General features: G+C 33.5%; 1 protein-coding gene across 2 annotated transcripts in view; it reads left to right on the top strand.

The window, feature by feature from the left end:
* The first annotated feature begins 52 nt into the window (after window positions 1-52).
* LOC126892744 (gustatory receptor for sugar taste 64e-like) overlaps window positions 53-12,512 on the top strand; it is a 50,535-nt gene continuing 38,075 nt past the window's right edge. The window contains exon 1 of one of the 2 annotated variants that reach the window (XM_050662394.1): window positions 53-153. The gene's annotated coding sequence lies outside the window, so the exon portion shown is untranslated. Of the gene's footprint in view, window positions 154-10,027; window positions 10,266-12,512 lie in introns of those variants that run through there. The other variant, XM_050662395.1, reaches the window with a different exon arrangement.

The raw sequence follows: 12,512 nt of genomic DNA, 5'->3' as shown, positions 1-12,512 counted from the left end.
ATATAATCAATTGGTTGTTACCGTTGCTGATAAAACACACATACAAAGCTTTTAGTGACTAAAACATTTATTATCTGTCACTATCAAACAAAGAATATGTGGTTTCAGGAACTTGATTTTGCACACAAATAACAAAGAATTTACTATAACGAGGTAACTAGCTTTTATTATTTCTTTTGTGATTTTTTTTGGTTTAGCTTAAATGTCTCGACAACTAAGGCCAACGCATGGTATCTGTTGAGTAAATGTCTTGTTGCTTAGTAAAGTCGACTTCATTGTCTTTACAAATAGTCCAGAGAAATAAGGTTTTTGTCGGGAGACTTGAGCAGCCAGGTTACAAATGGGTTTTTTGGGTACTATATACCTAATACATCATAAATACAAAAATGCCCGTCAAAATTCGGACGAGAATTTTAGTTATTAACAAATAAGGGTCAAAATGGAAGTTTTTTCGTTTAAACCGCTACAGGTAAAAATAGGGTTATTCAATATCTTATTTATAATAGCCTTATTGTAGTAGATTAGCCAAAATTTCGGAAATTGCAAAATAAGACTAAAATTTCGAAAATAAAAAATTTGCTATAACTTTTGCGAAAATGACCTTAAGACTTTCATATTGCATGAAAAGTCGAGTCAAATAGTCCATATAATGCACAAAAAATTTTAAGACGATTCGTCAACTAGATTATATTTTATTCAATTTGTTTATCGCAAAGAGCTTTTTCTTCGCAATGTTATTGTTCAGAAAATAATAATGATATAGCAATTCTGTGGAAACCACATGAAAGAAGAATAGTTATGTTTTCAAAGTATGTATTTAAAAAAATCATTAAGGAGTCATTTTTATCACCCCGAAAATATTTTACCAAAGTAGAGTCATTTTAGGCTTATAAGCAATTTGGATAGCTTTGTTAATGTTGACTGTAGAGTAAATCTACTTTGGGATTTCAAAAGCTGGTATTTTTACACGAATTTACAAAATACTTTTCGCCTAGGTTAGTTACGGTCAAAGTTAGCCTCTTTTATTATTTAATTCGCAGTTACTTCTATATACATAAAATTCTCCTGTAACAGTGTTCGTTACCATACTACTCCAAAACGGCTGGACTCATTTTTATGAAATTCTACACGTATATCCTATAGGCACTGAGAATAGGTTTTAATCTATTTTTCATACCCATAAGTTATAAGGGGGCTTGCCCCCCTGACATTTTTTTTATTTTTTTTTGACAAAATGATCTACCTTAATTTTATATGATGTAGCATGAAAAAATACACACAACCCTTAATTTTCACGCTTCTCTCACCAACTCGTAATTTTTAATAGATATCTAAATAGTCCATTCTTTCACGGTTTTTGCTCTAAATTTTAAATAACATTTGGATTGACATGAAATTTGGCATACGTATAGCTTACATGTCAAAGAAAAAAAGTTATATTGTGCCGATGTGTGCTTTTGCCCTAGGGGTGACTTTCACCCCCTCTTGGGGGGTGAAAAAATATATGTCCAAAATAAGTCCGGAAATGGGTTAACTGACTAATTTTAAGTAACTTTTGTTCTATAGAGCTTTTTCGTCAAGTCAACACTTTTCGAGTTATTTGCGAGTGAATATTGTTCATTTTTCAACAAAATAACCACATTTTTAGACGGTTTTTCGCAAATAACTCAAAAAGTAAGTATTTTGTCGAAAAAAACGTTCTTAGCAAAAATATAGCCTATAAAAAAGTAAAAAAATGGTGTACACGTTAGGTCTCTGGATCTCGTAGAACCAGATTTATAGCCAATGAAAAATAGATTCATATTCACCAAATTTCAAATAGAATATTTCGACGTGAAATATAGAAAAAATTAAGCACTTTTTGTGGAAAACCCATTTTAACTTTTTTAAATGTTTAAAAAAGCTTTATTTCTGTTTGTACAAAATGTTTCTAGCATTAAATTTCAGCAAGTTACGCTCAAAATAAAGTTGGTCCCTTTTGTTTTTGCAAAAAAAAATCGGGAAGACCACCCCCTAATTAGCAACTTAAATGAAATTAATCGTTACCGCTCCACAAATTATTTTACTTATGTTGTGTTTATATAATCTGTAAGTTTCATCGATTCAAAGTGCTTATTTTTGAAAAAATTTGGTATCAAAGTAAAATTTTTAAAAATTTAAATTTTGGAAAATATGCTTTTTTTCAAAATAACTTAAAAATTGTTAGAGATACTAAAAATCTCGAAAGACAAAAAAGTCAGCTTTGCTTTTCTGAATATCATGTATTTTTTTGTTTTTATGTTAGACAAAAATTGATTAAGATTTGGTGTTTCTAAATTTGCATACATTCTTGATCAGTGACTCGTTCAACCCCTTTTAACTACAGCCCTTTCAATAATAAGGACTTTGAACCGATGAAACTTACAGATCATATAAACAATATATACACGAGTCAAGAAACTTGTGAAGTCGTAACGATTAAGTTCATTTAAGATACTAATTAGGGGGTGATTTTCTCGATTTTTTTACCAAAACCAAAAGGGACTAACTTTGTTTTGAGCGTAACTTGTTTAATTTTGATGCTATAAATTTTTTTTTAAAAACAATAATTAAGCTTTTTTTAAACACTTTAAATAAGTTGCAATGAGTTTTCCCCGAAATGTGCTTCATTTTTGGTTATTTCACGTTAAAGTATTCCATTTGGAATTTGACGAATATGAACCTATTTCTAATTAGCTATAACTCTGCTTCTACTAGGTGTGTAGAGACGTGATATATACACCATTTTTTTAAATTTTTTACAGGCTATATTTTTGCTAAGAATGTTTTTTCGACAAAATACTTACTATTTGAGTTATTTGCGAAAAACCGTCAAAGCGTGGTTATTTTGTTGAAAAAATGAACATATTCACTGCCAAATAACTCGAAAAGTATTGACTTAGTGAAAAAACTTTATAGAACAAAAGTTACTTAAAATTAGCCAGTTTATCATTTCCTGACTTTCTTTGGACAAATATTGTTTCACCCCCCAAGAGGGGGTGAAAACCACCCCCAGGGCAAAAGCACATATCGGCACAATATCACTTTTTTTTTCTTTGACTTGTTAGCTATGTGTATGCCAAATTTCATGTCAATCCAAGCGGTTCTTTAAAATTTAGAGGTTTTGCAATATTTTACCGTTAAAGAACGGACTAATATATTTTTATACCTATAAAATTCTCCTGTCATAGTGTTAATTGATATACTCCTCCGAGACGGCTTGACCGATTTTTATGAAATTATATATTATGTATATTCGGTAGGTCTTAGAATCGGTCTTAATCTATTTTTCATATCTCTGAGTGATAAGGGGGGTTCCCCCTAACAGTTTGTAATGTTAGGTGGGGATATGTGTACATAACGTACTCTATAAGGCTACGAGTACATATAAATTTAAAAAATTATGATCAATATCCATATTAGGAAAACAGCATGCAAGACTAAGTGGGCCAGAGTGAGAAGTGAAAAAATACGAAATAGCATTAGTCAAGAAACAAAATTGACAAAAATCAAAAAACAAAAGAATCGGTTCTGTCACGTGGTAAAATTAGGTGAAGCCCGACCGATAAGAACAATAATGGAAACGAGAAAGTTAAACGAAAGAATAGACAGACCAAGGAAGAAGCTGCTGGACCAAAGAGGAGAATATGGAAATAAAAGAGGAAACACCATAGACGATTAGGAATTAGCAAAGAATAGATGAAAATCTTAAGAAGAAACAAGTTAAACTTCGACACACGAAAGAGTATGGGAAGCAGGTGAAAAACAAGAAGAAAGAGCTTACAAAATTATTTAGAATAAATAGTTCAAACTGTGAATTTTAAACAAACATTACAGTGTTATTTCCTTCATTTCCGTATACTCACATAGACTAACAGAATTTAAAAGAGTAAAATAAGAACAACCAGAAAAACATGAATTTACTTGTATTTTCTTTTCTTTCCTTCCCTTGTTACTACGTTAAAAAATATGTAAGTTTCTTTATTACCTACATTTTCAAAACAGGGCAGGAATAAATTCTATCCTGATGAACTAACAAAACTATTAGGTACTAAATTATGTGACAGATTATCTTGTTTTTGAAATATAGGTGTCACGTATATTTGTTTACTAGTCACCTACAAGGAGGTCAAAGGGTTGATTGTTTGTATCATGCAAAAGAGGGGACAATTAATGGACTAACAATGTTTGCACGATAATTTTTCTGTCATACGAATATATTTTTTTCTTTAGCGTGCGAATAATATATTTATTATTTGTTTATCAAAGAAAGTTACATTATGCATTTTATTGATTTATAGAACACTGTTAGACACTGTTTTTGCCTAGAGTATATTGCGACTTGTGAAAACAAACTTAACGAAATGTGCAGCTTTGAATAGGTACATTGTATTACGTTACTAAAAGCATCTTCTTCTTCTTCTTAAGGTGCCTATCCGTTCCGGATGTTGGCGATCATCATGGCTATCTTGACTTTGTTTACCGCAGCGTGGAACAGTTCAGTGGTAGTCGTGTTATACCACTTTCGTAAATTGTGAAGCCAGGAAATGCGTCTTCTTCCCGGTCCTCTTTTACCATTTACCTTCCCATGGAGAATCAGTTGGAGAAGGCCGTAACGTTCTTGATTTCTCATTACATGTCCTAGATATTCTAATTTTTTTTTGTTTTGATGGTTATGAGAATTTCACACTCTTTCCCCATTCTACGCAGGACTTCCACATTAGTAATTCGGTCAACCCAGGATATACGTAAGATGCGCCTATAACACCACATTTCGAAAGCTTCGAGCCGATTCATAGATGCAACAGTTAGTGTCCACGCTTCCATTCCGTAGAGCAGAACTGTGAATATATAGCATTTCAACAGACGGTATTTTGTTTTTAATGATATGTCTCGACTGTTGAATATGGGTCTCATTCTAACGTATGCTGCTTTCGCTTTTATTATTCTCTGTTTAATTTCTGTCGATTGGTCCCATTGGCTATTTAAATTCGTGCCCAGATATGCATATTGCTCAACTCTTTCGAATTTTCTTGGTTGATTGTAAGTTGAGCGTTTAGTATTGGTTTTTTACTAATTGTCATAAATTTGGCCTTCTTTATGTTTAGAGCTAGTCCGTATCTGTTGCTGACTTCTGTTATACGATTTGTTAATAACTGTAAATCATTCAGATTATTGGCAAAAACTATGGTGTCATCTGCAAATCTAATGTTATTCAACCATTCACCATTTATTAATACTCCCTTCGCACAACTGTCTAAAGCTTCCTTAAATACCCATTCAGAGTAAATATTGAATAGTAGTGGAGATAAAATACAGCCCTGTCGTACTCCTCGTTCTATTGCAATTTTATCAGTCAACTGGTCTTCTGTTTTGATTTTGGCCGTTTGATTCTAATAAATGTTTCTGATAATTCTCAGATCTTTGTTGTCAATTCCAATTTCTTGTATTATTAGAGTTATTAATTTGCCATGTTTTACTCGGTCAAATGCTTTCTGGTAATCTATAAAGCATACGTATATATCACAATTTACATCCCTGCATCTCTGAAATAGCACTTGTACAGCAAAAGGGCTTCCCGTGTTCTCAGAGCATCACGAAATTCGAATTGTGTTTTTGTTAGTTGTTCCTCGCACTTTGTATATATTCTTTTCTGAATGACCTTTAGAAATGTTTTAAGTAAATGGCTCATAAGGCTTATAATTCTATAGTCTTCGCACTTTCTTGCATTGGGTTTTTTTGGAGGATTTATAAAAGTTGACTCTAGCCATTTTTGGGGAATTATGCCTGTGTCATATATTATTGTTAAATATATTTGTCAACCATTTTATGTCGTCGTAGTCCATAAGTTTTAAGAATTCGGAATGAAAATTATCAGGGCCTACTGCTTTACCATCTTTGGTACTTTTGATGGCATACTTTACTTGTTCGACTGTAAGTGGAGGTCCAGATTCGAAATTGGTGTTTGTTGTGATGCCAGTGTTACTTCGTACTAAAAAGCATAACTGAGGTATTCTTCTTCTTTCATGCCAAATTAGGTCTTCCTAACGTTGGAAATTAATCGGAATAATTTAGCACTACGTATTCTTGTTCAATCGCGAATCACAATTGTTCTATTTAACAGAGCTTCGTTGGTCTGCGTTGATTTCTAGGGTATTCGGAACATTTTTATATTCAACCACAACTCAAATGCCTCTAGGCCCTAGGCGATTGATCGTATCAGTCATCAGAGTCCGGATCTCTGGACTCCATTATCGTAAGGTTAGTGACTAAAAATTATAAATTTTTGTCTTAGAAGCATTCGTTTTCGACCCATTTCTCTTCCTGCCGTTTTACGCAATCCAATAACTCTTGAAGACGTGTGTAACTCTGGAGATTATCACATAAGATAACAGTGTTGTCAATATATCGAAGTTTATTAATCAGTGCTCTATTTATTTTCCCTCCAAAATCTTTATTTTGCAAAGCTTGCATTGCTCAGGAGCATGACGATTTGAGTTACATGACGCGGAAGCTAATAGAAGAAAATATAATAACTATTAAAAACAGCACAGAAATAAATTCTATCCTGATGAACTAACAAAACTATTAGGTACTAAGTTATGTGACAGAAAATATAACAAACTGGGTCTCGAAGTCAACATTAAGAAAACTGAAGTCATGTGTATTGGAGGGACACAGCAGTTCATTATCTTAGACGATGGGGTAGACGTTAAACCCTGTGATGAATACAAGTACCTGGGCAAGAAGATGAAAATCCTGCAAGTTTTTTCCTGAAGCACTTCCGGAAATCACTGCAGGATTTCGTGAAGAAATCCTGCAGTGATTTCCAAACCATCAGCTTAATGAGCCATATTATAAAATTATTTCAAAAATTATAAATCAAAGGATATATAGATTGTGCGAAGAGAAAATCAGCCTTACACAATTTGCTTTTCGGAATGCATTGGGTACGAGAGAGGCTCTCTTTAGTATACAAGTGCTATTTCAACGATGTAGAGACGTAAATTGCGATATTTATGCATGCTTCATTGATTACCATAAAGCGTTCGATACAGTAAAGCACGACAAGCTGATGGAGATACTAACCAACATTGGAATAAACATCTGTGATTTAAGAATTATCAGCAATCTGTACTGGAATCAAACATCAACTATCCGGACAGAGGCAGGAGAATCAGACGATATTAAAACGTGGGGTCCGTCAGGGATGTATATTATCACCACTGCTGTTTAACATCTACGACGGAGATACGGACTTTCACTAAACACTAAGAAAACAAAATGTATGATGATCTCTAAGAAGGAACAGCAATTTGGGCGAATCAGTGTGAACGGTCAACAAATAGAAAGAGTAAAAACATAAACCTACCTTGGTACGAACGTCAATGAAAACTGGGACCATTCCATAGAAATTAAATGTAGGATAGAGAAAGCAAGATCTGCATTTCAAAAAATGGCTAAGCTATTCAAATGTCATGATTTATCAATGTCCATAAAAGTCAGGTTACTGCGATGTTATATATTTCCTATACTGTTGTACGGAGTTGAGTCGTGGACTCTCACAGACGCCGCCTGCAAGAAAATTGAGGCTTTTGAGATGTGGCTTTATCGCAGGAGCGTCATTTGAAATTTTGTTTGGGGGGGGCAAGCACTATATATATTATACTGTATATATGATGTTATGATGAATATTGATGTATTTTTTGTAAATTTCAGTCATTTTTTTGGGCCAGGGGGGGGGCAAATGCCCCCCCCTGGACGCCCAAATGACGCCCCTGCTTTATCGTCGAATCCTGAAGGTATCTTATACCGACCACGTTATTAATGAGGGGGTTTTGCTGAGAATGCAAAAAGAAAAAGAGCTGTTAACCACAATAAAAGCAGCCAAAATCGAATACCCCGGTCACATCATGAGAAACAGCGAAAGATATGGACTACTGCAACTAATCTTGCAAGGAAAAGTGGAGGGAAGACGTGGACCAGGAAGGCGAAGGATTTTCTGGCTGAAGAATCTACTCATATGGTTCAACACAACAACTACAAGTCTTTTTAGAGCAGCAGTGTGCAAAGTACAGATTGCCATGATGGTCGCCAACATCCGAAACGGATAGGCGCTACAAGAAGAAGGGCATGGAGATAAATCAAGATGGAACACTTGATGCTGCTATAAAAGACATAAACATACAGGGTAGAAAAGCCATATCCATGATGAACGGCATTCTGTGGGACCAAACAATATCTAAAGAGAACAAACAGCTCACATACAATCTTCTTCTTAACGTGCCCTATCAAGTCCCCTTGACGTTGGCGATTAACATGGTGAAACTGTCTCTGTCTCGAGACATAGTCTCACATACAATACCATACTTAAAAGTATAATCACATATGGCGGTGAAGTTTTGCCACTGAAACAAAGAACAGAGAAAATGTTATTAGTAACAGAAATGGACTTCTGGAGAAGAACAGCAGACAAATCAAGAAGAGATCAGATACCAATAATACGAGAATCGATGGGAGTCACACATACAATAATTGATGACATAAAAACAAAACAACTAATATGGTACGACCATGTACAGAGAATGACAGACGACAGGATCCCTAAACAGATTTGGCGTGGACACCGCAAGGAAGAATTAAAAGAAGAAGGCCGAGAAGAAGCTGGAAGGAGGGAATTAAAGAAGAATTAGGGAAAAGAGAAATCCCTTTAGATTTATGGTTAAACAGAGAAGCATGGCGGTTAGGAGTCAAAAGGCGTCGGAGAACGTAGTAAACCGATAATAGTAGTAGTAGTCAAATCTTTTTTCCGCTACTTCTTCGGAGTTGCTATAAAAACAGACTAAAGCCATCCCTCAGGTATTTCATCAGTAGTATTTCACGTCATTGAAAAGACAATAGTATAGATAGTACAAAAACGTCATCTAAGGAATTGTATATTTCATTTATTCTGCAACATATCGTCGGCCTCATATGAAAAGTGCCTAAGCCCAAATTAACAAATTTTACAGGAGACGAAACAAACTGATTTAAAGAATAATTTTGAGTTAAGACTTTATCTTATTTCACACAGTTACTTAGAATAGTGTCTGTCAGCCTCCTCATAAAGATAGATCTATTTTTAAAATATTATTACTTTAAAAATGGAGTTAGACAACTTTCATTTTTGAAATATTTTTTTTTGGAGTTAGGCACATTTAATAGCGAAAATCATGAAGAAATATGAGTAACTCCATAAAAAGTCGCCAAAAATAAACTGTAAAAAATGCTTAAGTCCCACAGGAAAAACAAATGTGGGACTTTAAGGATAATAATGCTACTTAAATGTAGTTAACACAAAAACTATAATAATATGATCAAATTGAACTTACCTTCAATAAGTTTACACTATTTCCATGCAGATATGTTAGCTTATAATGCTTTTCTTGAAGATATAACACAGCAGCGCAGCAAAAGTACATCTAACATCAATGACAATGATGAACTTTTGCAAGTTTCATGTGATTCACCCAACGCCGTGGAGTTGGATAGAATTCTTTTTTGTGGTTCTAGCGACATCTATTGACTTTTTTGAACTTTTTTGTCTTGCTATGCATGCGTACCATAAATATTAATCAGATGGCTCAAAAATCTCATTTTTGCTTATTTTGGGACTTAGGCACTTTTCATATGAGGTCGACGATATCAACATCATAATTATTTCATGCCTCGTCATCAAGAAGATACAAAGCCATTTGAAAGTTGATGGAATAAAAATTAATCAAAAGAGTCACAAACAAAAACAAATTATAGAAAAGCAAGAAAAAAATATTGACGTCAAAACATGCAAAGAAACTAGAACAGGCATTATCATATAAAATACAATTTCCACAAAAATAAGCTATAAAGAGAAATGTCTTAAAAGGCTAAACTACTAAAGGCGTAGGTGTGTCAATTTACCTTTCCAACAAATACAACCCCTTAACCACTCAAACACAACAACATATTGACAGACATGAAAAACAAGCCACACATATCGATATAAACAACCCTATACTATTTTTTAAAACCTATTATGAGCTACAGGAAAACAGTAACTCAGAAAATACGAACTTGCATATTATTATTAACACGAAAATACTCAGAAGTTTCATATGACGGGGTAAACACAAGGAAATTATTGGAATAGTGGAAAAATTTGGATAAACAAGAAAAATTTACTGACTATTCTTTGACTTGGTCAATTTTCCCTTCTAAGCAATTTTTACGTAAGTTGTTTATTTGTATAATATTATATCTATTGTTATGCTTTGTATTTCTCTCCTTTTATAAGATTGATCAGCAAATTCTTATTTTGATTAATAACTTAATTATTTTAATTATTACTTATGTAAAATAAAACCAAAATTAAATTGAATTCTCTAATAAATTTTATTCTCATGACTATTTTAATTTTAATGCATTACCTTCGGTTTGTGGTTTCTAGTATCTCTAGTTGCTTACTTCATCCAGGGACAAAACAGGGAAATTAAACACACTCGATGTCATATAAATGTTATAAATATTTTTTATTTATCCAATATACCATAAATATAAGATTTAAAAATTATACTAAAAGGACCACGCAACACTCCTTATGGAAAAATGGTCCCGGTCAAATTTAACCCATTAGCGCCGTGCGTTGCTTTAAAGCAACGGCAGACATGCCTGTATTTGGGAGGAGCTTGAAGTCATAAGACAGTCACAAAAGAGGTGTGACCTTGGAAATTCCATCAACCATAATAGCTCACACTCGGTTATGCCTATCTATTTGCGGTGTTAAGAACTGTTTGTAAGTTTGGTGCATCTGAAGTTGAGCATAATATTAGAACGTAAAAATAATAGACTTTCGATTTGAGTAAGTACCATAATTTCGATATAAATGAAACTTATTATTTATATATGTTAAATTTGTGTTGACTATACTTCTAACAAAACATATTTTAAATAATTTATATGAATTGATCAATAACTGCTTGTCAGTGCCTGTTGTAACCCAGCCGTTGCCTTAAAACAACGCTAGGCGCTTGTACTACCTTTATTTTAAATTTTATCATTTTTGTTCTAGACGAGGATTTTCGCTTGCTCAAGCCCTTGATATAATTTATAATGATGAACTAGGTGGCGATATTTTTGTAGAACCTCCAGATACAAATAATGTAGACACTGACGAGAATCAATATGAACCATTCGCGAAAGCCGAGTTCCCAGAGGATGTCCGTTAACTCCTAAAAATGAGTTTCTGAAAAAAGATCGAGGTTATTTTGAAACAGCTATTGAACCAAATGATGGACAATTATATGTCCGGTGGATGGATCATCCTGCGGCACTCAAAAAGTAGGTCAAGTAAGAAGATTTTCTCAGAAACTCAAACGAAACGTACTTGTTTCTAGACCCAAATTGATCGCCAAGTATAATACATTTATGGGAGGAACTGAACAAATGGATCAGAATGTAAGTTGCTACCGGATCAGTATTCGTGGCAAAAAATGGTAATGGCCAATTTTTACGTGGATGCTCGATGTTGCATTACAAAATAGTTGGATATTGTATAATAAAACTGGCACAGAAAAGGTATCGCAATTAGATTATATTATAAGAGAGATTGTAAGAACATATTTAGCGAAGTATAGTGTACTTAGTAAAGGAAGTGGAAGACCGTCGGCTTCCTTGACAGCATCTATCGACAGCCGAGTATCGGATGACATTCTTTTGGACACCATACCATCAATCATTTGATACAGTACATTCCAGATGGGAAAAAGAGAAGATGTGCGTCTAAAACATGTAAATCTATAGTTAGAACAATGTGTTCAAAATGTGATATTGGACTATGTACTTCTTGTTTTATACCGTTTCACTCTCGATAGTGTAAATTTTTATAATTAATCACATCGAATTACATTTTTTTATGAATAAATATCTATTTTTGTTTATTGCCTACTTTACTGTATCCCTAATGCTTTAATTTTTTGGTTTATTATTTTCAACAAAAACTAGGTAGTGTAAGCGCCTAGCGTTGCTTTAAGGCAACACTTAATATCTCAGAAATGGAATATCTCAGAAAAAATATTTTATGAAGTTTTTTATTATTTAAACACAGTTCATTATTAATATTGCAAAAAATAATACAAAATCAATAATTTATTAATCTCGGCGCTAATGGGTTAATGAAAGTTTGGTCAATGATACTTCTTGATGTGTAGATTAAAAAAGTCCATGGCACCTGGGTCTGAATAACTACTATTCTCGAGCTACAGCCACCTGAAGTTATTTGATTCGAGTGCTCGGTTTACGTTAAGTGCACTAATTCACGGTCAAGTGAACGAAAATATTTATTATTAGAAGAAGATAAACTCATGTTCTTCATACATACTTGCGTGTTGTATATGAAATTGTGGTCAAAAATAGTTGGATCGTATTTTAGTCTTCAGAAAACCTCCGAAAAGTCTTCAGAAAACTAAAGAAGTGCGGTA

Source organism: Diabrotica virgifera, chromosome 9, assembly GCF_917563875.1.
Source record: "Diabrotica virgifera virgifera chromosome 9, PGI_DIABVI_V3a".
NCBI lineage: Eukaryota > Metazoa > Arthropoda > Insecta > Coleoptera > Chrysomelidae > Diabrotica > Diabrotica virgifera.
This window is presented reverse-complemented; position numbering and strand designations above follow the sequence as displayed.